This window comes from Neoarius graeffei, chromosome 19 (assembly GCF_027579695.1).
Source record: "Neoarius graeffei isolate fNeoGra1 chromosome 19, fNeoGra1.pri, whole genome shotgun sequence".
NCBI lineage: Eukaryota > Metazoa > Chordata > Actinopteri > Siluriformes > Ariidae > Neoarius > Neoarius graeffei.
The window spans coordinates 58,361,031-58,384,654 of NC_083587.1; the positions used below are offsets into that span (position 1 = coordinate 58,361,031).

The 23,624-nt window shown below is 40.0% G+C and overlaps 1 protein-coding gene across 8 annotated transcripts in view; it reads left to right on the forward strand.

The window, feature by feature from the left end:
* Positions 1-10,700: 10,700 nt before the first annotated feature.
* The window catches only part of satb1b (SATB homeobox 1b), an 88,317-nt gene continuing 75,393 nt past the window's right edge, over positions 10,701-23,624 (forward strand). For 3 of the 8 annotated variants that reach the window (XM_060900355.1, XM_060900362.1, XM_060900360.1), the window contains exon 1: positions 20,796-21,890. The gene's annotated coding sequence lies outside the window, so the exon portion shown is untranslated. Of the gene's footprint in view, positions 11,063-20,794; positions 21,891-23,624 lie in introns of those variants that run through there. The other 5 variants (XM_060900357.1, XM_060900359.1, XM_060900358.1 and 2 more) reach the window with 3 other exon arrangements.

Genomic DNA, 23,624 nt, shown 5'->3' on the forward strand with positions numbered 1-23,624 from the left:
CCTTAGTGAGGATTATGTGGGAAATGCGCTCAGTATAATATGGATTTACACTACCGTTCAGAAGTTTGGGGTCACTTTGAAATGTCCTTATTTCTGAAAGAAAAGCACTGTTCTTTTCAATGACGATCACTTTAAACTAATCAGAAATCCACTCTATACATTGCTAATGTGGTAAATGACTATTCTAGCTGCAAATGTCTGGTTTTTGGTGCAATATCTCCATAGGTGTATAGAGGCCCATTTCCAGCAACTCTCACTCCAGTGTTCTAATGGTACAATGTGTTTGCTCATTGCCTCAGAAGGCTAATGGATGATTAGAAAACCCTTGTACAATCATGTTAGCACAGCTGAAAACAGTTTAGCTCTTTAGAGAAGCTATAAAACTGACCTTCCTTTGAGCAGATTGAGTTTCTGGAGCATCACATTTGTGGGGTCGATTAAATGCTCAAAATGGCCAGAAAAATGTCTCGACTATATTTTCTATTCATTTTACAACTTATGGTGGTAAATAAAAGTGTGACTTTTCATGGAAAACACAAAATTGTCTGGGTGACCCCAAACTTTTGAACGGTAGCGTATCACAAAAATACATACATGTATTTACTATTTTGAAAACCCACCAGCCGCCTGATCTGGCACATTTTAATTGTGCGACAGTAATGACGTAAATACCAGCGCGACGGACTCGTCCTTATCCTGTCGTCTTTCCAACTCTTCTCTACTCCACGTTGGTTCGAAGTCGTATGGAATAATCTCCATCACTGATGAAGCTGGGAAATCTCAAAATTAATCTAAATCGGAATGATACGGCGATCTGGCCGCTGTGTAAACAGTTTTCAAAATGGCGGCGCTGACACTTCATGTTTGAAGTCTCGCACAAGTCTCGTGAAGATCACGCGGATAAGCGACGCCTGCCGTGGACCAAACGAACTACATTCAACATGGGTAAAAACCGAAGTGTAATATGATATGCCAATACGAGTCACGATATAAGGTTACTAAAACTGAAAACATAATTGAATAACATGTTAATTGAGAAATAAAGCAAGTTTAAAAATGACTTCAGTTCTCCTTTAACGGCAGGCAATTTTCTCACTGGTTTGTCGCAACCCAGCACTGGAATTTTAGGAATTAAAATGCGGTTTTGGGTGCTTTCATTATTTATGACTAACCTTTATCTAGGATCTGTTTGGATCAGGTCATAAATCTGAAATATGCTCTATAAAACGGGAAGGGAAACAACTCAGGAAAATCCCTGTGGAAAAAAAAAGAATGAAAGACTTTGTTAGGGTGTTACGAGTGTGGGCTGTTACGGTAGTTACAGCAGCGATTTGGGCTTCCTGGTAATTGATTAAAAAAAATTTTTGACACAAATTACATGACTAAGATTCTTACAGCGAAGTCAGTGAGATATTTTGATATGTAGCAGCATGCAATTTATATAAACTGTAATAAATAACTATTTTTTTTTTTTTTGGGGGGGGGTCTGGTTTTTTCCCTCTCCCACGGTGCTCAAGGCCTCTTTAGCAGGAGCTCTTAATGACGGCCATCGAGCGAGACAGAGTCCTCTCATGGAGGAATCCTTCTCACAGCAGCGCTTGCTTGACTTCAGATCTGTCTAATCACATCTGTGTAATTAAGCGGTGGGTAATGGACTTTCTGAAAATATGATGTCTTGCTGCGATTCATTGTCGAACACTGTGTTAAGATGCATGTCAGTGATTTGGAAGAGGATTGGGAGCAGCGAGGCCTTAAGTGCCACATTGCTTTCTTTTCTTTTTCTTTTTTTTTAAACACTGATTTTTAAGCAAACTTTAAAAAAAGTCATTTATATTTAGCTCTTTATGTAATAGCTTTGTCGGCTGGTTGTTCGACTGTTATCATTTTAGTACGCTATCATTTTGAGCGTATAACAGGTGTTATCATGTCTATCCACATTTACTGGATATGAGCAATCGTGTGCTCTGATTAGCTACTCTACGACTAGGATATCAGCTCATATACCGTGAGTAGAGAAAAACAAAATGGTGGCACGCATCAAGTCAGATATGTTACTTTATTATCAAATATTTAATAGAAACAAAAAGAGTTTAAAAAAATTTTTTTTTACCCCCTAATATCACCTGTTCCACACTCCAGCCCAGTCGGTGGCGGTAATGCTCCTTTAAAGCTAGACGGCCTTTCGATTTCATAAAATCAGTGAAATTTAGTTCTGTCTGAAATGTGGTCATTGTGATATATGTTTATTTCTGTAATATCTCACAAAATATCAGGCCATTCTGTTCTGTGGCTGGGAAGTTATTTAATTTGAGGAGATTCCCGAGCAAATAACGTGCATGAAATCGCTCGCTTTGCGCAGTCAAGCAGACAGAGGAAGTCCGTGTGTGTGTGCGCATGCGCAGGTTTACCTTTGAGCGTGCACTGACAGTTCCATCATTCTGTCACTAAACGAACAGCTGATCACACCGAGGTGCTCGCTGAGCGCCGATATTTATTAGTTTGGTCCTGCGTTTCCTTTCCTTTGTATATAACATAACGTCTTTTCTTCTCACTGTCTTTCCGTTACTGTAGTCGGTCTTTCACGTTTCATTCGCACACTCACGTCCTCCATTTTTCTCTCCTGTTTCAAACTTGTATCCCACAATGCCTTGCGTGAATGGGGAAAGCCCACCATGTGATGCATGATGTAGTATCTTGTATTGTGTCATGGTGAAGCAGGAAAAAATAGCGGCAAATTTAGGGCCACGTGGCTCTAAATTCATTAATTGTTCTGTTAAAAAAAAACTAATAAAATTAAAAGTCTGTGATTTGAATTCAGTAGCTTTCAGTCACTAAACAAAAATAATTGGGTGTCGGGAAAAATTCTTTTTATGACCTACACTTGAAAAATCTGAAAGGCGGTCTACCTTTAATTTGGATGGCCAACTATCAAAAATAGGTACCCTATGGGTCCATGTGGCTGCTGCTTATAAATAGCATAGTTTTCTGATCCCATGTCCATACAGTATATATATATATATGTATATATATATATTTACTCTATGAGGCAGTAGCCACAAAAATGAAGCATAATCCAAAAATGAACAATTTAAAAATCACAGAAGTAAAATATACCAAGTGTCTGTACTTTATATTATTCTACTCTTTCCCCTTACAGCATTTGAAACTGAAACCTCCGAACCGAGGCTGACATACACACGCTGTCGCCATGACCCAAACTCTTATTTCCTGTAAATGGCCCGGCGCTAGAGCTCAGTGGTCTCGATACTCTTTTCGACAACTTCCCGTCACAACTCGGAAGTGCGTCACATCTACATCACACATGGGAGCACTGGCCGAAGAAGGCGAGGAAAGGAGGACAACCTGGAGTATGTTTTAAAATACGAACGCACTTTCCCTCGGTAATAAGCATAAACATGTCTGAAAATGATTTCTTTAGTCTAGTCCATTTATTTCGAATGGTGAACCGAATTGTATACACTCACCGGCCATTTTAACAGGAACATCTCTATGCGCATGCACAGTGCGCGATCGTTACACTCGTTCTTACATTCTTACAGCACAATGACATAGTGGCTACAGCCTCTATGTGAGGCAGTAGCCACAAAAAACCTAAAGAAGAAGAAGGAGAAAATGGCGGAGAGTGTTGCTGAACCAACCAAGGATGAAATAAAAACTCTCCTCGAGCGCAAAACCCCAAAAAATACAAAAAAAGGAACAAAATATGGAATGAAAGTATTTGATGGTAAAAACGTACAGTATCTTTTTTATTTTTCAAGAATTATTATTGCATTTTTCACAAATTGCTCCCGTCGTTTCGCCGGTTTGTTTGCATCCTAAGTGGAAATGATTTCGTCAGATGTTTTGTATAAAGTTATTTATCGATTTTGCAAAAAACAAAAATGCTTTGTTTCTCAAAATCCAATGACTGTGGAGAGAATAAAACAGTTATTCCACTCAACCTCGTCGTACATGAGCTGATAGCCGACAAGGTTTAAGAGGACTGTCTTTAGACCTGGACATTTCATGTGTCTTGTACCTGATAATATTTTCACCACATGCATTTATACCGGTATATGCAATCAAATCCTCGGCACCATTTTCATTCTTCGACGCTAATTTGTTTTAAGAATAAGTTGATTTCCTCATTAAAAAGCTGTGATGAGGGTCAGTTGATTGTCCGATATAGCTTTGCAGAGACAGATAAAGTGGATAAAATGTGCTTCGGATCATCATCAGATGTCATTTAATCAGTATTAAACCTGTTTCAAATTCATTTTCACATCTTTACACGTTCGGTTATTAATGTAAAGAATCCGGATCTATGTTGAACCAAAATCCATCTGGTTCATCAGATTAATTAATCGGACATCATCCTCTACACCGGTCGAAATAGTTTAGATTTCCGATCTGTCGTATCAAAAGCCGAGCTGCTCTTAAAAAACAATTTCAATCCTCTTTTTCATTACAAACACATTCCTCCATCAACATCCTCTCGAGGCAGAACTTGGGTGGCATCTCTCTCTCTCTCTCTCTCTCTCTGCTCTAATTAGCCACAGTGCTTGCGCTCTGAAGCCTGAGGGCTCCAAAGTGTGTAATTGTCAAGCTCACAGTCAGCCCAGACTTGATAAATACATTTTTCAGACGTGCTCGGCGCACACGGTGATGGTCGTCTTTTTTGCGAAACGCTCTCAGGGTCACTTTATTCGCTCTCGAACAAAGCGCTGGCTCCTCAGGGAGACGATGAACGAGGATTAATGGTGCCTCGGCTGGACAGCGAGTGTGTTTAATACACCGGAACGTACTTAAAGTCCTCTCTGTTAGCACAAATATACCTGGGGGTTGGAGGAAGGGGAGGGGGAGGAGAGAAAACAGAATGAAGAAAAGAGAGCGAGAGAGACAGAGAAAGGAAGCCCTGCCTAAAATGATTCACACATACACACACACAACCTGTGGCCAGTGAAACTTTGGTTTGACTCTTTATGAGTACGCTGGGTGTAGGTGCGTGTGTAAGCACACATGCAATAACTCATGCATGAATTCATAACCAAATCATAAAACACATTCCATTAATACACGTGATGCCCAACTTGTCGCCACAGGCTTCCTTTTTTAGACAAATTGCCCAATATTGTAAATAAGGCCTGTAATTAAAACAGGCCCGGCTTGATGAGAACGATCAGAGTTGGGTCTCATTGCTGTTCGTTGTAAACATTAATTTCAGGGCGCTGCACTCTTTTTAATCTGCTGTGGTTGCCAGGAGATCAAAAACCGTCTGGGATGAAAGTTGTGCCACAGTGCCACAGATCTGGTTCTTGCCCTCTATTCTATTCTATTCTATTCTATTCTATTCTATTCTATTTCTCACCGCTACTGATTTCGATGTAGCTGTTTTCGTCCCGCTGCACATGTGATCTGCATCGGGGAAAGTGCAACGCTGTCAAGGTGATTAAGCATACTTCCTGTCTCAGACACCCACACGAGCACTTTGACACCCACAACAGCCTACTCGACTACTACAACAACAACAACAAGATGCGTCACTGACATCGCTAATGCTCCAGTCCCTCGCTATGTTCTCATCTTCAGTGTTATTGTTCAGTGGAATTCACAATATCAAAATATAGCAATGCGGCTATTATTATTAATGTTATTATTGTTGCTGCTGTTATAGAAATGAATATATTATTATATTATAACATAATTATTACATTATTATTATTATTGTTATATTTATTATTATTCTTGTAGTTGTGATTGTGTGTGTGTGTGTGTGTGTGTGTGTGTGTGTGTGTGTGTGTGTGTGTGTAAAGCGATTAAATGTTAAAGCCACAGCCAGTAAATTTGATATGAGTTAGCTGAAGGTAACTGCCATGAAACTTACAATTGAAATGATTACCTCCCTTCTTGAAAGCCACGCCCACTAAAAATGCTGGCTAAGCGACAACTAACTGATTTTGTTTATCCCGTTTACAGCGCTGAGGATTTCACTGAGACCGGAATTTCCCCTCTGAGAAGTAATTAGAATAAACGAAGACACTGTGGTAGAATTTTGTTTGATTTCACGTCAATGAAGTTGTCTGAAAGTTAAGCACGGCCCTGACCTTGGCGTTAACGTTTTGAGTCGCACAAATTGTTATAAATTTCCACGATTCACTCCACATTGTCAGAGCAGATATTTTACTGAACATTGACTAATAATGCAAAAAAGGGTTTTGATATTATAATAATAATAATAATAATAATAATAATAATAATAATAATAATAACACCTTTAATTTAATGTGAATTCAACATTATGTTGTTTGTTTGTTTGTTTGTTTGTTTGAACGTGGTGTCATTTTAACCCTGACTCTAACACAATTACTGAGAAAGATAGAGAAAGAATCAAGTTCAACATCTGGAGCAACATGTGGACAACAAGGAGCTATTTTACTATATGATTCATTTGTGCATTCAAAGAATTACTGGTTAAAAAAAATTGTAAAAATACATTATTTAATATTAAATTTTCTAGATTTGCATCCACATCTAACCCTGCACTACTACTACTACTACTATTATTATTATTATTATTATTATTATTATTATTATTATTATTAATAAACCAAATTGACAAAAATGTAAGTCTTGTCATTTCCGATCAATTATTTTAATTTCATTTTTATTCTGATTTAATGAAGCTGGATATTTTGATGCCACTGCTGGTGTAAAGCTCTGAATCATGTGAATCATCTGAATCATCACCAGTCTGACTTCTTTCTTTCTTTCTTTTTTTCCCTTTTTCTAAAATGGTTCTTAGGTTACGATAAAGATTACAGGGAAGTGAACAGGACAAGTAGAATGCTCAGACATTTAAAACAGAAACATTGCATTGAACTTCTGCTCTAAATCAGAGGTTATGAAATTATTTGTCGCCACTGACCTTTAACTGTTAAAAAAATTCCACGTATGACTCAGTGCAGTTTTTTTTTAAATAAACTATTCAGCTCATTATTTAAATATGTCAGATTATGTCAAAGAATATTCTGGATATTTATTGCAACTCTTGAAACATGGTCCAAGTTGTGATTTGTGATTGATTATTATTATTATTATTATTATTATTATTATTATTATTACCTGACTGCTCCCTGGGCACTGTAGTGTGGCTGCCCACTGCTCTGAGTGTGTGCGTGTGTTCACTGCTTCAGATGGGTTAAATGCAGAGGATGAATTTCACTGTGCTTGAGTGTGCATGTGACACATAAAGGCTTATTATTATTATTATTATTATTATTATTATTATTATTATTATTATTAAACAACCTGTTCGATCAGTCAAATCGGGGTGGTATGATCAAGGGCACATGTTTAGTACATTTGTGTATATTTTACGTCGTAAGATGCAGCACATTCATCTTTAATTTGCTTTTAGGGTCTTTTTGGCAGACAAGGCATGCACCACTGATGGTACCAGTCTAACAGAAAAAATGACAGTTTGGGTTTATTTCTAGATTTGACAGATTCCTGATCTCATTTACAGCTGACATCTGAGCAGATAAGGGATCTTATCTGGATCAAGAGTCCAACAAGTTGCAGTGTTGGGTTTTGAACTTATAACCTTCCCATCAGCATCAGCAGTCCAATGTAGACTACTGAACTTGGATAAAAGTGTAAGAGTGTAAGAACTTGTTAACTAATAGGCACATTTTCTAAATTTAAGGATAGATAGATAGATAGATAGATAGATAGATAGATAGATAGATAGATAGATTCTGCCCCCACTCTTCTCAGCCCCCTTGGCTGTCCCTCACACGTCCCCTTTTGAGAGCATGTGGTCTAAATGCTCACACGGCGCCCTCTTGTGGCGACAATCGGAATCGCAGCTCCAACACAACCCATCATGATCCAAAGCCAACATGGACCAGAGTGCTGAGCTTTCAAGCACTGAAACTAACTGACCTTCATCATCATCATCATCATCATCATCCTTATTCTCAGCGCTCACACCTTCAAACTTGACACATGAAGTGAAATTAAAAGGACGCAGTGATTCATGCAAATCGAAACAGCCCACGACAAATGAAACCCTTCTGGCTTTTGTGGAGTCCCAAAACCACGACTTTTTTCTGAGAAACGACTAGACCTGACGAGAACATCTAACGACACCCCATCAAATATGCATCAATGAGCAGGATTAGCACCACACAGAAAGTGAAAAAATAACACACACACACACACACACACACACACACACACACACACACACACACACACACACACACACACACACACACCCAAAACTGATCTTTATCACTTTGCTGAAATGGTAATTAGTGACCCAGATAACCGAACAGATTCTCTCTCTCTCTCTCTCTCTCTCTCTCTCTCTCTCTCTCTCTCTCACACACACACACACACACACTCGGAGATGTTTCTCACCTTCTTTACACTGTTTCCGCAGGAGGAACTCAAGCAGGGTTACAGAAATCTGTTTATAGTTACAGTAACCAGAAACGGATAAATAATAATAATAATAATAATAATAATAATAATAATACATTCTGCACAGACCCTCTGGGCTTCATCTTACACCACATTCTACTGTATCCTACAGTGCCTCAAAACACGACACATATTATGATTATTGTATAGTCTATAATACTAAATAAATAAATAAATAAATAAATATGCATGTAGCCTATTAGACTATATATTTATTTTTTGCACAGCCTTTAATACTTTTTTTTTTTAAATTCACAGATCAACAGCAACAAGTGCCACTCCATTCCTAAATATCTTACTCATGTATTTTAATATCAACATCCAATCTGGATCTCTTTCTCTTTCATGACTGACTTTTGCATTAACATTGTTAATACACAATTATTATTATTATTATTATTATTATTATTATTATTATTATTATTATTATTATTATTATTCCCCCCCCCCAAAAAAAAAAAAAAAAAAAGTTCATAATAAAGTCAGTTCTAATCAGGAGTGTCATGCTGCTTGCACTGATGAATATAAATATTAAAGCTGAGATATGTAAAGGATAAGAAGAAAGACAGAACCGTGATACAGAATGATGGAAAAGGGGAATATTTCAGACAGAGGAAATGTTTGTGCATGGGAGAATTTCTCTTACCATGATGTGAGAAATGTAAAACATGCTTCTGCACATGCGATGCAAAGGGAAGGGAAAAAAAACCTGAACACGAACATGTCACGTGCAAAATGAATAAATCAAGAAATAAAATGTATATGTGTTTTTTTAAAGAAAAAAAAATAACCTGCGTTGTCTGGATGCGACAGAAATGATGCACCAGAGCAAAAACGCAAGAAGAAGAAGAAGAAGAAGAAGAAGAAGAAGCAAATGGTGTCACGTTCATGCAGAACTGATACTATATGTATATATGAACAGTCAATATACTTATTATTATTATTATTATTATTATTATTATTATTATTATTATATTTTTTGCATTGCGTTTTCATAATCTATTCATTCATTCATTCATTCATTCATTCCGAATTCATCTGACTCCTCAGGTGCACTCTGATATCCATCCATCCCTCTCTCAGTATCTAACATTTCTCTTTCTCTCCTGTACCTTATTTGTGCCAGAGCTCAAACACTTGTGGTTTAAAGTCCTGCTGCAGCATCGGCGCGCGCGCACACACACACACACACACACACACGTGTGTGTGTGTGTGTGTGTGTGTGTGTGTGTGTGTGTGTGTGTGTGTGTGTGTGTGTGTGACTTCTAATCACTTGGGAAACTCCTGATGCATTTTTTCCTCTCTGATAAATAAATATGTATAATCAGTGAAATTAACAATTAGCCATCATCAAACAAATCCATGCACTTTTTATTTATTTATTTTTTTAAACTTGCGTCTTAAATCAACATCCGGTTTGCTAATTAATTCACATGATACAGAAGGCAGTGAGGTTGGCATTGAAGAAGGGGCAGGATGCAAATAACTCAAAGACCATTTCATAAAATGAGAGCAAATGCAATTGGTTTAAATAATAATAATAATAATAATAATAATAATAATAATAATAATAATAATAATAATCTGGAATGCGTTAAATAATAAACCAAGTCTCAGGAAGGAAGGAAGGAAGGAAGGAAGGAAATAAATAAATAAATAAATAAATAAATGATTCGCATTCTTTGCGCACTCTATCTATCTATCTATCTATCTATCTATCTATCTATCTATCTATCTATCTATATTCCATGTCTACTCATCCATCCCCAACTCAGTCCATGTGTTCTCTCCATCTCTCACATTCACCTGCTTTGGAAAAAAAAAAAGTTGCAACTCCTAAATCACATCTGTGATTCGTGTGAAAATGAAAAAAAAAAAAAACATGATTTCCCCCCTCATGTCCATATGAGACACCTGCAAGTGTTAAAGTTGTTGATCGCATTAAAAAAAAATCTCGCGGTTTTATTTTCCTATCATTTAAACGTGGCGTGTGTAAAGATGAAAAAAAATGAAAGAAGGGAGGAAGGGAAGGAGGGAGGGGTGTGAATATGCGTTTTTTCCCCTGGAGAGAAAACAGAGTAGGAGAGGAAAGAAAAGAAGAGAAGAATCAGAAGCGGCCCCAGAGAGCTGGGCTGGGGTTCGAGCCCCAAACCCGACTGGCGAATCATCTGAGAGGCAAAGAGGGGCGGATCCGTTTACCTGCCTCCCTCATCCACCCCAACAACCTCCTCCTCCTCCTCCTCCTTCTCTCATTCTGTCTCTCATACGGCCCGTCCTCCTCCTCCTCCGAGCTCACATCTCCATCCCGGCCCGCCGTGTGCGCTCTCTCTCTCTCTCTCTCTCTCTCTCTCTGCGCTCCCGGGTCCAACACCGCGTCTTTGCTTTCCTCTGAGTGCCTGAGTGTACGCGACAGAGTGTGTGAGTGAGTGTGTGTGTGTGTGTGTGTGTGTGTGTGTGTATGAGAGAGAGAGAGAGTGTATTTGACAGCCCCAGCACTTCTGTGACTCCGGATCTCTCCAGCTCTTTCTCAACTTTGGATGGGAAACGCGCGGCTCAACAGGGATCGCTGACTAAGGTACCGGTTTCTTTCCTTTTTTGTCCTTTTTCTTCCCTCTTTCCTTTTTCTTTCTAAGCATGGAAACCCTATCTGCTCAGAAAACATGCCTGATTTCATTGACGGACTCTCTGAGAGTCAGTTTGCTCTCCTTTTTCATTAAAAAGAAAAAAAAAGACTTTTACGCACAAGATTACGCATAGGATTAAAAAAAATTACTAATACTAGGAAGACTACTAATATGAATAAATCACTAAAAATTATGAATCATATACACACAATTTGTTTCTCGAGTTCAACTTCAATCTGGTGCTTAAAGATGAGAGGATTTAATAGTTGAATCTCTCCAAGACTCCAAGTGAAACATCTTATCCAACCTCACGAACATCATCATCATCATCATCATGACACCAACAATAACTGATAGTGTGATTAATGTCACTTGTGTGTATATATTCATGACACAAGTGTGAGTTTGGCATCTGGGTGTTTGTACATGAATGATTCAACATGCTTTCTTTATTTTTAATGATGATGATGATTACTATTATTACTATTATTATTAATAATAAGGTGAAGATCTGAGAGTAACTGTCTAACTCAGCGCCCAGGACAGAGACAGGAGCGAGCTATTTTGGTCTCAGCAACCTGAATCACTTTTGGGACTCGCAGCATCCTGATGCACCATCCTGCTTGTTAACAAGATCTTTATTCGCTCTAAATTTGATCTGATAATGAATGCACAGCTATCAAAATCATGTGATTTTCCAAAACAACAAGAAAGAAAGAAAGAAAGAAAGAAAGAAAGAAAGAAAGAAAGAAAGAAAGAAAGAAAGAAAGAAAGACTGCTTGACTTGATCACGGATGGTGAAATGTGTGAACAGAGATTTCACCATTGTGATGCTGGACTGGAAATGACCGTAATGACTGGCGCTCCTTACTGAGCTCCTCACACACTCCTTCTTTCACATGTGCCTATTAACCTACAAACCTAAACCTTTAACAATCATCAGAGTGATCATCCCACACACGGCACACTTTGATATTAATAATAAGAACGATCAATAAAAAAGTCTAAGAAGTCCTGAGATGTATTTTTGATCTGTTCAAGGATACGTTTAATCATCTCCAGACATCATCAAGTCATTTCAGGGCTTTTTTGTTTTGGTTTTTTTCGCAGTTCAAGTCGTTTCTCTGAAGAATCTTCGTGCTCTCCTTTCTTTGCAGAGCTCTTTTGTAATGATTGTGGCTTATCTGGTCACTATTTCGCAGAACAGAGCCACGGAGCTTTTCCTGTCACTCTCACTCTCACTGCCAGTTCTTGTAAATGCAGGTTTGAGATCAAAGACTCTTATTTTTGTGAACGTTAATTCCCTTCAACTGCTCTTACAAGGCCTTGTCTACAGTATGTGAAACTGCCTGGTTCAGCTTCAGGCCCAAGGTTCAGGCTATTATTATTAGTATTTTTATTTTTATTTGGTACAGCTTCACCCCATTTTCACACTTGTGACATAACTGGCACAGTAACACACGAGTGTGTGAGTGTGTATGCAAAGAGTGATAGCCATCTCATTAAGTCACTTGTTCAAAGGAAAAAAAAAGGCTGACTTGGTGTGTGTGTGTGTGTGTGTGTGTGTGTGTGTGTGTGTTGACTTCATGTTCTGTAATGAAGTGTGTTGAAGAATCTCTCTGATTCACTCTCCAGATAAACTGATTGAACTAGCGAAGGAATGAAATCAGCTTCATATCAGTGTATAGACTTGATCTTAGGGCTGTATATCAGTCGTGAATAATCAAGCATTTGTTGTATTGTTGTATCAGACTTTAGCCGGCAGGAGATGTGTGTGTGTGTGTGTGTTTAGGGCACATATAGGTCACTATGAAGTGAAAGTAGTGCGTCAAAGCCTTTGCTCGCCTGTGTTTGCAGGAAGTCAGGAGTGTGTTTACTGTATATGTGTGTGTGTGTGTGTGAAGGCCCTTCAGAAACAAGCTTTATTTTATTTCGTATCACATTCCCACTTCAATCTGTCAGGGAGCAGAATTAAGTTGAGCCGTAAAAAGTAGCACAAAGAAAGAGAGGAGAGAGACAGAAGGTAGAAGAAGAGGAACAACGTTTCCTCTCCGACCCTCGGAGACCAATTAACCTGCACGTCGCTTCAGTGGCTCGCAAAAGCACCTCCGAGTATAATCAAAGCATCCCATCGTTGATGAATTACTTCTATCCCGTCACACCTGCTTTGTCATTTCACGTTGTGAATTTGTTACAAGTTCAGCATTAGGAGTGAAAAAGGGCTTCTGAAATGTCACGATCGTCCTGGTCAGTCCATGCGTTTGGAGCTTGCGAAGGTTCCACTGATACGTGGAGTCAAAACCAAAATTCACCAACGTAATGAACGCCGGAGCGAAATAACAGCTCAGCAAAGACTGAATTATACTTGCGGTCAGAGCCCTCGGTAAATACCTGTTTAGCTGCCAGTGCATGTGTTTATTACTCTGTCGCCTGTCTCACTGTCTCACCGTCTCACCATCTCACCGTCTCTTTCTTTCTCGACTGTTGTGGCTGTTTACAGATTCCACGTTTTTTCCCTCTTCCTCAAAACTGCACTCATCCGTTTATTTTCCTAATATAGATGAGACTTAATAACGGTTCAGACTTTATGATGACAGGTTGGGGGGAAAAAAAAGAAGAAAGATGATAATAATAATGAATGGTGTCTTAATAGGGATTGTTTGTGCATTCCTGGGCTCAGAGTCAAAAATGTAGGAAAAAAAAAAGCAACAAAAATGGAAATTACAGACACAGGCACGTTTTCACGTGCGGTTTTGTTTTTTCCAGGCGTGTGGTTCCTAACTTTCCGTCTTGCCAGAACTTGTCTTCAGTTTGTGTTTTAATTTTGAAGCCTCTTTTGAAATCAGGTGTGTATTATACGCATGTATGTCTTTTGATATGTGCAGTCCGGGATGGCGAAAAAAACAACAAAAACACACAAAAAAACAACAAAAAACGCATCGTGTCGATTTCTTTCGCCATGGTCCGACTCGACGAAGCGTGTGCGAAATCAGAAGCGCGGTTTTGTTTTTATCGCGGCAGCGTCCCTAATAGAATTTGGATCACACGCTCGGATCAGTCGAGAACCTTCGACTCCTAATTGCAGCCTAAATTTAGTCTGCGCGTACAGTTAGTTGTCGTTATCCGATCTGTGTAGGTTTTCTCAGATCCTTTGTTCTGGTGAAGCGACAGAAAGAAAAGGAGTGACGGATGTGCACGCTGAAAAAGATCAGGTTGTTTATACCCACCCACATCTTCCAAAGAAACAATTTAGAACAATATTCGCTTTTATAGCACACACACACGCGCACACTCGAAGGCAGATTTACAGAGACACTGATTAGCACTGAAGGCTAATTCCCATTTTAGTCGCTTTGATCAGTGAAAAAAAGAAGACAAAAGACGCAGTGTTGATAAAACACTCAAGGCCTGTAAGATGGACGCTCGGAGTTTACACTTCTCACACTTACACACACACACACACACACACACACACACACACACACACACACACACACACACACACACACACACTCTTGCGTCTTTCCTTTCTACTACGATCTTCCTGACGCTCCTTCTCCTTCTCCCTCTCCCTCTCTGTCCTCACACACACACACACACACACACACACACACACACACACACACACACACACACACACACACACACAGCCTTGTCTCTTCTCCTCTATTAATCGTAGATGTGTCGCGATCCACGAGGCAGAAATTAGAGGCCTAATGATGCGAGCATGTGATAGCGGACCACAGCAGTGACAGGAAAGTCATTTCCGAGGCCTTGAAAGTGGCGTTGGCCGATCGTTCGCTGACTAATTTGTTTTGTAATTTGATAAAAGCAGGAAGGATAAACAAGGCCATCAGTAGAGAAAGAGCCTCTGTCACTGGTTCTCTTGTGCTGAGAGAAAAAATAATTGGAAAAAAAAAGAACACAGGTTAAGATGGATGAGCTTCTGAAGCAAAGATCGCGTGCTTTTTGTGGTTCAGATGCTTCAGTACAGACACATCACCATTGCGGCCAGACCTCGGGACAGTGCTCTGACTTCACCTAGTCACCACATACACACACACACACACACACACTGGCACATATTTAGGCCTTAAAAAGCCACAGGGGGATTTTTTACAGTGCATGTCTCATCACAGGCTTAACCAGGGAATATGACTGAAAAGAGACATCTAAGACACACTCTCAGAGAAAGAGAGAGAGAGGAAACAGTGCAACTACATACTGCATTTCCTGCATCTATTACATTACAGGAATAATTTCTTCTTCTTCTAATCTGTTCTGTTCCACCAGAGTGTCCTCGAATACACACTAGAACAGATTTCATATCGACTTACGACATAATATTGACTTCACACGTTATCATTTTCACTACAAATCCCAATCCCGAGCCTACACGCAGGCCTCGTGGTTCGAAACGAGGATTCGCTGAGCCTCGTGAGCTGCTTTCCTTCAGCGGCGCCGTGTTGAGCCCTCTCCATCTCCGAGCGAGCGAGCGAGTGAGTGAGCGAAGTGGGCAGTGATGACTCTACCCCATGCTGGCTGCATTATCAAACTGCCAAGATACACTTGGCCCTGATTTATAACGCGAGCTTCAATAATCACGTTAATGCACAGCTACCGTCGCAGAACCGGCGGACGCCAAGACAAAACAACGCCCACGCCGTCGTCGCGATCAGGAGAGCGTTGGTGAGAAGAAGGGTCTGGAGGAGAAAAAACAGTTCTCAGTGTTCAAACTTTACACGGATTGTTATTGCTGCTGAAATGACTTTTCTGCCTTCATTTTCACTCCAACAAACAGTAACAGACGTCAGGATAAACTGACCTGATAACCGAGCACATTTCAAGACGAATCGTATGTAGGCAAAAGTTTGTACGCCCCCTGCTCATTCATTTATAAGTGTTTTCTGTATTTCGATATATATTTTTGACAAAACCCAAGTTGTCAAAATAAGATATGGAACGTATAAATGTTTAAACAAAACTATATTTCGTAATTTAGATTCTTCAGCTTATCCAGCGTTTACCTTGATGACCCTTTAAAAAACTATAACCAGCTTCGTGAGGTCCATCCACAACCTGGGACGCTTTTCAGTTAACAGGTGTGCCTCGACAAAAGTTGGACAAGATAGTGGACGAGTGAGTTTTTTGCCTTCTTAATGCGTTTGACATCATCAAAGACTAAATAGTAAATAACAATAATAATAATAATAATAATACAAACAAATAGCAAAATATCCCAATTCCATCCACAAGTGTAGTAATTCATATTGTGTCAAGAACAGTTCAACTAAGTAAAGAGACATGAAGTGACTTTTAATTCATAAAAACAAGGAAAATATCTCATCTCATCTCATTATCTCTAGCCGCTTTATCCTGTTCTACAGGGTCGCAGGCAAGCTGGAGCCTATCCCAGCTTACTACGGGCGAAAGACAAGGAAAATATTAAATATTAAATTAGAAGGTGTGTCCAAACTTTTGACTGGTACTATATATATATATATATATGATTCTAAGCCTATAAGAGTAATTAATGCTAACACCAATCAAGGACACTTGGCTATGCATTAAGACGCTAGCTATATTTCTTCTCAAACAATATAACTGTCTTAACTTGGGTAATTTGCCCAATTTTGAAATATTCTACAATAATTCAACTGGAAATTGTTGTTAATATTTTAGCCACTTGTGACAGAAAGTATCAAAAATACATCTAGCGGTGTTAATTCTGGAAATATGTCTCAAGAACTGCTTGATTAAGTAAAAAGAACCAACATTCGTCCATCACTACAGTACTTTTAGACAAGAATCGTCTTTTAATTCATTAAAATATAGAAATAACATTGAATTTGATAGAAGGCGTGTCCTTATGACTTATGGCTGTTCCTGGATGTTCACATTGATGTGATATGAACTTCCTCCATTAAAGACAGACTTTTACACTTTAGATTTCTAGAGTTCTCAACGTTCCACGAATCCCAGAACAACATAATCGAATTTAATAATCTAAACCATCCTACAACATCAGAATGACACAAAACAGCTACATCGGTTTTTTAAATACAAGTGAAAGATACGTCTCATTTCTTAGTCATACTATGAACTTGGTGACTGCGTTGTTTTTCATACAGCCGCTTTAAGGTTTACGCTTCTGTCTGTCATGAAATGCTTTTACGTGTTTTTTTTTCTTTAAATCTGATCTGACACATAATTGAGCGTTTAATAATAATCGTATTCGATCGAAACGCCACTGGAGCTCCATGCCCTTCCGGATGTCGGAGAGGGCACTGTTGGTGTGTGTGTGTGAAAGTGAGTGTGTGGTGTGTGTGTGTGTGTGTGTGTGCGTGTGTGTGTGTGTGAGTGCCAGAGTGCTTGGCATTGTCAGCACCTGTTGGCAAGAACGAGGCCGTTTTTGGCAGCATCTCGCTCTCAGACGGCCACGACGGACATTAAAGCCTCCGTGGTGCATTTCAACATGGCCGCCGTCTCCTTTAACACCTCCTCATGGGTTTAACACGTACAAGAGAGAGATATGAGAAAGAGAGAGAGAAAGAGAGATAGAGATACAAAGCCCTACTATATGAATATACAATAAATACAAAAAAATTCCCTGAAAAAAAACCATTGACATTATATTATTCTTATAATATTATTATTATTATTATATTATTATTATGTTATTATATTATGGCTGCAAAATATGGTCCACTACTTAATGCATGTGTGCAATTTTTATTTATTTTTTTAGTCTGAAGATAATATACACTATTTATTCTTTAGTGCTGTTTTAGAGCTACGAAGCTGCTCTTGCTACAAAGTCTGTCACCCAAAACAATATTATAAGCATCACAACTTCTGAAAAAAAAAATCTTCCTGGAAAATGTTATTATCATCCACGTGAAACGCTTTATGACTAAGCGTTTTATGCACACCTTTCTACTAAAGAAAGCTGTTTCGCAAAACATGATTGATCTTCTCTCACTCTTTTCTTGTTGCATCTCGCATGCATTTGGTTCTAAAGGAAAAAAAAACAAAAAACAAAAACCAACCCACACAGTTGTATAGAAAACATATAAAATGTGCTTAATGCACACATTTGCAGGAGCAAACGTGTAGCGAGCCTTTCCATCGAGTTACTCATCACGCATCACTCATCATGTCCGAGCAAATCAGAGTGACAGCTTGGAGAAAAAGAGCTGCATGAAGATGCCGAATCGAACCTGAGCGAGCGGAGTCGGTTTTGCTCCGAAGGAAAACGAGACGTTTGAAAGGTTAGCTGGTGATTGTTATGTTCCTGTGCTTGGGATCTTGTGGGCCTGGTTTCAGTGTGGCCTGATAGCCTGAGTGGCTCTGACTGTTTACACTGTCACCTAGCTGGGTTGTTGCTGCTACTACACACACACACACACACACACACACACACACACATTCTTCTGAACACCCATCCACCCACGTGGCGGTCTTTACAAGAGCTCTGGCATCCCCAGAGAGCCAGCGTGAGCTTCGTGCAAATTTGTCAGCACCGGAAAGGCCTCTTATTTTCAGCAGAGAAAAAGGTCAAGTACGTGTGTGTGTGTGTGTGTGTGTGTGAGAGTGAGAGACAGAGAGAGAGAGAGAGAGAGGCCCAGAATTGTTACATCATGCATGCAGGCCAGGCGTGAGCTGCTCTTCAGTGTTTGTCACGTTGCACTTCACATCTCACACCAGTGCTGCGGTTTGCAATTGCAATTTCATAAGAAACTGACCAGCTTTTGCAGAATATCAGCACAGCATAAGCACAAACCTACAAGTTTCCTGCCTCGCCAGTTTGCATATTACAGCAGCTGCACATCAACCCAGCCACCTCTCTCTCTCTCTCTCTCTCTCTCTCTCTCTCTCTCTCCAATATATATGCACATTTATATGCGCACTGGTTCCTTTTTAAAAACTAACAGAATTAAAAACTCGCATAAGGTTGAACAAGGTTGATGAATTATTCTCTCTGGACAACAAACGTGCTTGTGATACAACCTCACAAGCAAAATGCACGTTGATGCATCCTTAATGCATGATGCATGATGATTAATTACACTCCCATTACAGCAAAAGTCATATTGAGGAACCGAACCTGTGTGTTTTACCATAAAGTTTGTTAGCGATTTGTATTTTGTATTGACTCGATATGAAAACATTAGTTTTCCAGTGCAAAGTGTTACATAAATATTAGAGAAAAACGTCGCATGTCAGTAAAGAAAGCATGACATGACACTTTAAAGCGACACTTTTGAGACATAATGCAGGCTGCTGCATGGATAAGAAGAAAGCGTGACAGTCAAAGTGTCCAGAAGATCAGCAGCTGCTTCTGGAAGACGCTCAGTACAAACTTCCAGCTGTACCTGAGACTCATTGATTTTAAAGCAAAGTGTACTCATATATCGACTTTGGTTCTCTTATATATATAGATATATATAGATATATGGTGAAACATTTCATTTCTAACATTCATTTCAATGCATCTTTACAGCATTTAGGAGTAAAAACACTTCTATGACGTCATGCATTTATAAATAAAGGCTCAGCTGAAGATATGAATCTTGAATCATGTTGTGTCACCTCTCTCTCTCTCTCTCTCTCTCTCTCTCTCTCTCTCTCTCTTTTGCATAAGGAAGTGTTCCCATGCAAAAAAAAAAAAAAAAAGGTGATGATCATCAGATCTGGTTCGGATTTGCACATAAAGTCCTGCTCGTGCTCCGGCCATCAACTTATCAGAATTAAAAGTAAACACCACACAAGCGGCTGCTGCATCGAGATTAAAATCAGCAGCTGCTCCAAACAATAGGTCATTAGCTTCATGTGATGGGATCCGGTGGAAGAAGTGAAGGCAGGAGGCTGCAGTCGGTCTGGAGCAAAAAAAAAAAAAAAAGACCCGGGCAGCACCGATAGCGCCAGTGCACGCGCCTTATTGACAGTCGTTTATTTGTGCGTGAAGATATATTTACCTGTATTTATTATAGTTTTTTTTTTTTTTCTACCTCCTGCATAATTCGGTCCGAATGCGGTCCAGCCAATTATCACTCGGGGGCGCGCGCGCGTGAGCGTGAGAGAGAGAGCGCGAGAGAGCGCGTGCATGTGTGCATGCATGAATGATATGCATAACTCGGGGGCGCGTGCACGAGAGTTCCAGTAATAATCGACCGGGCCGCCTCGCGCGCACCAAAGCCGATTAGAAAGAATTCCTGCGCGCGCGCGGCCGGAAATCTCTCACCTTCTTCTTCTTCTTCTTCTTTATTATTATTATTATTATTATTATTATTATTATTATTATTATTATTATTATTATTATTAACTTTTTTGTTCCGCCTACAGTCAACCCCCGGCCCCAGGGCTGCGAAATAATCCCTTCTCAAACCTTCGTAAAAGAGGCAGAGAGGAAGGGAGGAGGAGGAGGAAGGTGGTGTGTGTGAGAATGTTATAAGGGTAGTAGTGGTGATGATGATGGTGAGAGTGTGTGTGAGAGAGAGAGGGGGGGGGGGTATTTTCTTTCTGCCATAAGGAAGAAGAAGAAGAAGAAGAGGCAGGCGAGCAGCGCGTGCAGCACCGGGCGAAGGGGGGAGTGATGAGTCAATGCAACTCAGGGGTTTAATGGAGAGAGAGAGAGAGAGAGAGAGGGGGAGCTCGTGGGAAGAAAAAAAAAAAGAAAAGAAGAAAAAAAAAAAAGAAAAAAGGGGAAGCTGTCATGCGTCTGTAGCGCGCGCGCCTTCCTTCATTCGACGCCGGAAAGTGAATCGCAAGTGTATCTGAGCGAGCGCGCGCGCACACACACACACGCGCGCACGCACGCACGCACGCGCCGCGGTGTCGGATGAAAAAGACAGAGCGCGAGAGAGAGAGAGAGAGAGAGAGAGAGTGCGCGCGCGCGCGCGAGAGAGAGACAGAGAGAGAGAGAGAGAGAGAGAGAAGCGTCTCCGGTTTTTATCCGCTTCGTCGCTTTCCAGCCGGACCGGAGAAGAGGAGGAGGAGGAGAGAAGAGAAGAGAAGAGAAGAGAAGAGAAGAGGGCAGAAGAGAAGAAGAGAAGAGAAGCGAAGCGCCGCCCGCTGTTCCGTGTGGCTCCTCCGCCGCTGCTCTGCCGGTTTTATGAGCGTGTTTGCGCCTCGGTGAATCGCCATGCCCTCCGCGCTCAGTCCGTTTCCGCGGTCGTTCTCTCGCTCGGTTGTTTGCCATCAGCACGAGCTGCACCGGCACGAGCAGCCTGTAAAACTCGCGTGAACTCGTGCAGCACCGGAGCTCGAGCCGCTCGCGCTTTCAGCACATCATTCACCATCAGCCTCTCTCTCCTTCCTTCCATCAGCTCCACTTCATCCTCTCTCTCCTTCCTTCCATCCATCACCTCCACTTCATCCTCTCTCTCCTTCCATCCATCCATCCATCACCTCCACTTCATCCTCTCTCTCCTTCCATCCATCCATCACCTCCACTTCAGCCTCCCTCCTGACTTTCAGCCCCTTCCTTCCTTCCTTCCTTCCTGCCTTCCTGCCTTGTTTTGGTTTCCAAGAAGCGCGTGCTTTTGTTTGTTTGTTTGTTTGTTTATTTATTTATTTTAAATCTCCTTCGACATGTCCGTGTTAACGCGCTCGTGCAAAGCGGATTGATCATTCATTAGTAGCCTCTAATTCTCGCACTGGCACGGAGGAAGGAAGGAAGGAAGGAAGGAAGGAAGGAAGGAAGGTGCAAAGTTTTCCTCGGACTCCCCAAACTCCAGTCCCTTTATGAGCTTTCCAGTTCGGACGTGGTGACTTCAGGTGTGTTTTAATCTCTTGTGCACACTTTCAAATCAGTACCCAGCTGCTCTGGAGGGCTTTGTTTTTGAAATGAAAGCACCATCTTGCACTTTTGCAAAGTTCAGAACAAGTTTGGTTTTAGACACACATGCACTCTTTTGATCTGTTATTGCATGCCTTGTGTTAGTTTATAAATTGCCATTTTGCATATTTAAAGCATGCATGCCCCAAACTGACCCAAACAACTGACACACACATGCACACAACCTACAAACTGAGGAATCCATTCATTTCTGTAGATTAGAATTATATAGTGTTATTCATAGCTCGTGCAATTTATTTACACACACCTGTACAAGCGTTTTGTATTTGACTATTATTATTATTTATTATTATTATTAAACCGAAAGTAGGTTATTAATAATGCAGTCATGCACCTTATTCCACACAAACTCACTGGAATTTATTGCTTTAATATATGGAGCTGTAATGTTTAGCTCGAGCTTGCATTTTTTTTTTTTATTTTTTTTTTTATTGTGAGGTGAGGCAAGGTGGTTTTGCTGGAAAGGTGCTCTTTGAAGGCGTATTTCTGATTAGCAGTGTGTCTTGTAATGTGGTTATTTAATAAGAAATGCAAAAAAGGAAAAAAAAAAGTTGACGCTGACTTCATGCTTCATGCTGTAGGTGTTCATAAGAAAAACAAATACTTGCGAGATCGAGAGAGTGAGAGTAAATATGTTTATGTTACATGTCCTAAAAATACTTACTGATCTCCCCCCTGTTTCTTGAGTTTCCTTCCTCATGCTTTGCGCAGTGCTCAGAGAACAGCTCTGCTGCACAGACGAGTGAAATCTTCATCAAATGAATGCGTTTGCATACACACACACACACACACACACACACACCAAGGGAAAAAAAAAAACCAAAAACGTCGTGTTTGCTGTCTCCGTATGGGATTCAGCAGCAGCGGGATGGTCATACATAATACATGCTCTAAAAACCAAGATGACGAGCAAGAAGCATCATAAATGTCACGAAATGTTAGCAAGGATCAGAGAGTTCCTCTTCTTCTTCTTCTTCTTCTTCTTCTTCTTCTTCTTCTTCTTCAGGAAAGGTGTCTTCTCTGTGTTAAGGTGCTTGATGCTTCTGTCTGAGGGAATAAATGTGTCATTTTGTAGAGCGATGAAGATTCATTAGTACAGGTCAGGTCACAAATGTACTTACAAATTGGTCTTTTATATAAATACACACACACACACACACATATATATATATATATATATATATATATATATATATATATATATATATATATATATATATACACAGGAGTGCACAAAGGTCTTAGACACATGCCAGGAAATGCTGTTGAGCAAACATACCTTCCAAAAATAATGAAATGGTTCTATATTTAAAAAAAAAAAAAAACACTACAAAAAGAAGCAGCCAGTAATTAATGAACGTAACAAAGTCGATATTTGACGTGACGACACTTTGCTTTAAATGAATATTAGTCTCAGGTACAATTAGTGCAGATTTATGAAAGGAAATGAGCTGGAAGTTTGTACTGAGCATCTTCCAGAAGCAGCCGCTGATCTTCTGGAGACTCTGACTGTCACACTTTCTTCTTATTCATGCAGCAGCCTGTATTATGTCTGAAAAGCGTCTCTTTAAAGCGTCACATGCCGCTTTCTTTACTGAGATGCAAGGTTTTTCTGTCATGTTTCATTTTGCACTGGAAAATGAATGCTTTTG